The sequence below is a fragment of the Trachemys scripta genome, chromosome 4, assembly GCF_013100865.1.
Source record: "Trachemys scripta elegans isolate TJP31775 chromosome 4, CAS_Tse_1.0, whole genome shotgun sequence".
NCBI lineage: Eukaryota > Metazoa > Chordata > Testudines > Emydidae > Trachemys > Trachemys scripta.
The window spans coordinates 126,615,247-126,618,525 of record NC_048301.1 but is presented as its reverse complement, the minus strand read 5'-3'; the positions used below and the strand labels follow the sequence as shown (position 1 = coordinate 126,618,525).

The 3,279-nt window shown below is 48.5% G+C and overlaps 1 pseudogene; it reads right to left on the bottom strand.

Moving 5' to 3' along the window:
• Positions 1-609: 609 nt before the first annotated feature.
• The window catches only part of LOC117876541, a 4,079-nt pseudogene continuing 1,409 nt past the window's right edge, over positions 610-3,279 (bottom strand).

The window sequence follows — 3,279 nt, the reverse complement described above, 5'->3', positions numbered from 1 at the left end:
TTATGAATATTGGCTCTATACTGTCTGTATGGCAAATTTATGCTATGCTTCTGGATGACATCCCAGACAAGCTGAGATTAGAGGTGGAAAAACCCCAGCCTTGGGCTGTAACTGCCCTATTTGAGCAATTTGTCCTGAGTTGGCACTCTCAGTTGGGTTCCGCCAGAACCGCATTGTCACAATGGGTCAGGGGTTCTGGGGGGGCTGTCAGGGGGGCAGGGGTGTGGAGAGGGATTGAGGCAGGCAGGGAGCAGAGGGCGTTGGATGGGTCGGGAGTTCTGGGGGTCCTGTCAGGGGGCGGGGAGCAGTTGGATAGGGCATGGGATTCCCGGGGGTCTGTCTGGGGGCAGGGGTGTGAATATGGGGTGGGGATGTGGATAAGGGTCGGGGTAGTCAGGGGACAGGTAGGGTCCTATGGGGGCAGTTAGGGTGGGGGGTTCTCAGGAGGCAGTCAGGGGACAAGGGGGGGGTTGGGGGTACTGAGGGGAGTAGTCAGGGGGTGGGAAGTGGGTTGAAGTGGATGGGGACAGGGCGGGGCTAGAGCGGGACTCCCCTCCCCCCACAGTATCCTCTTTTTTTGATTGTGGAAATATGGTAACCCTAATCAACCATCAGAGAGTTTAGTGACTTGCAGAAACTAAACTGAAGAGATCCTTGAGTGATGGCCCCAATGCACTAGGGAAATGCATATTAATTAGTCTGCTGGTGCAGCAAGATTTACAGACAAGCGGTAATGACCAGACCATTTTCTTAGCACATTTTGATGGTGCTTACATGCAGATTTCTTAACACTTACCAAGGTAAATATCATACCCATGACTACCGGCAGGAAGATGAAGTTGAGGGTGGTGATTTGCAGCAGACAGCAGTCCTGCTCAGGATTTGTGTGAACATCCTCATACTGAACAGGTGGCTGAAGACCTTTGCAACAGTTACTCTTCAATCTGGGAGGGCTGACAGAACGAGACAGACCGGTTCATTCAACTCAACTGAAGCCAACCAGAAATTTCACTTCATGTCTAGAGACCATCCTAGCTCAGCAGCAGATTCCTGCCTAACGCCCAACTGTTCGGGCCAAAGAGTGCCATGGTCAATGAAAACCCTGGGATGGAGGGTTTGCAAGACTGTCTCTTTGAAGACAGACTCTGCAGGTCCTGATAGGGTGCTCGGTATTATACATTTATCCTGAGTCTGGTTAAAGGAGGGTTTCACAAAGATTACTGTCACCCCCTGAGAAAAGGGTTGGTTAGCTTTGGAAAGGTTTTCCGTGTGACGAGAGAAAAGACATTAATGCAACACATTTCAAACTTGGGTCCCTAACCGTAGGCCACTAAATCAAAGTGACTGGCTTTTCAGAGGAGCCGAGTCATCGCAACTCCCCACTGAAGGTATTTGGAGCTATAGATACTCAGCACGTTGGGTTAGGGGCAGGGAATCGGCAGCCTAAATATGGACATAGGGATCTAATCCTTTAGACACTCAAGACTGAAAACGTTGGCCTGTTTTAAAGCAGTAAGAATTGCCTCCTGCTCTAGTTTCCCTACTCAGCAGCTCCACAAGTGCCTTACGTGCCCACCTCTGCATTTGGCAACATGTATTTCTTTTACCAGGAGATCTGATTTTAATCTACTGCGCCCATCAATAACAACTCTGGAAGAAAAATCATTATGGCTTCAAAACCTTACCGCCCTGACATTTCAATGGCAAGTGGTTAGCTTTCATACCTGTTTTTTGAATTTGAAGTTAAATTCCCACATAGGTTCTCATCTGTTCCCTTCAATCTTTCTGCACCAGAAAAGCAAACACTGATATGGGGGGGGGGAGGGGGGAAATACAGTAGTAGAGTTAATTATTTCATTTTTAGTGAATTTCAACACAGGCAAAGAGAGCTCAAACTACAAACCACAGGAGCAGCTGAAGAGATGGCAGCAGTCTGGTCCCATTCGTTACATTAATGCATACCTGAGAGACAAGGTGGGTGAAGTAATATCTTTTACTGGACCACCCACCTTCTCTCTAATATCCAGGGACCGACACAGCTACAACGACACTGCAAACGTTAATGCATACCTGGCATTTTCCATTTGCCAGTCAGAAGGTGGCAACCTCGCTATACCAGAGGGTGACACAGGACTTGGGCTCTAGCAGTGCTTCCTCTGTTCCGCTCACCCATTCCACATAGAAGAGGAAAGCAGAATGGACTTTGCTCCTCTACATACTCCATGGAATAGCCAAATTAAATGGATAAAATCTCAGGTCAATGTATGCATTCAGCTCAGACTCAGAACAGAGCAGGAGTGAGGGAGAGCAAACAGCAGATCAGGGAAGGAGAAAACAAAGAGAAGCAAATGTTAAAAGCGACTGGACGGAGCTGAAAAAGCGCGGGGGGAGGGGAGGCGGGAGAGGAGGCGCACCCAGAGGTCACACTCCCCTCCATTAGGCAGTCACGTCCTAGTATTTCAAAATCACAAAGCAAAGCTTTGGCTGTACAGTTCAACTAGTGGCTCAGAACATTGCTTCTTTTCTAAAGGCGGATGAATACATGGGGTCCGAGGCCTCAGTGCCAGAGGCAACCAAAGCCTGGATCTGCTGGCAAAGGTCTCTCAGGTATTCTATAGTGTAATCTCTGACTGCCACACCTTTATACAGCCTTACAGCTGTGAGATTCTAGCTCCTGGCATGCAATGCTCCATGAAATAGGAGAGTCTTAGCAGAACGACTGTATTCAAGTGAGGGGGGAGGTTAAATAGAGCCCAATATCATATCGATAAGCTGACAGTGACTGGAAGTTGCAGTCATCTGACAGCCATTCAGTAGCCAATAAGGAGAGAGCCTGGCAAATCTCAGTCCAGGTGCCAGAGAGTGAGTGTCCACATCACAAGAGATACCTTCCATAACAACTGACCTGAAGTGGGCCTGCTAACAGCCTCAGCAGGAAGGGAAAGAATGGCATGCGTCATAGAGAAAACTCCCCTCTCACCCAGAGATGGTCTCTCTGGGTCACAGTTAAGGCCTCTTCTGGGTCAATGTGGGCAAACTTATCTGCCAATGCTGTACCTGCTAGCTGCAGTCACTAACACTGTCAAATCTGAGAGGCCGCACCAGCACTAATTGCTTTCATGGATGGAAAAAAAAGAGAACAAGGGCTAATGCAAACTGCACCCTTTTAATGCAATTTAATTCTAGTTGGGGTGAGGGACTCATGTAACCCCTCTTAGCACCAAGCGTGGGTCACTCCTACTGTGTGGCTTTGCAGTGATACAAGGCGTTTCACTTCAC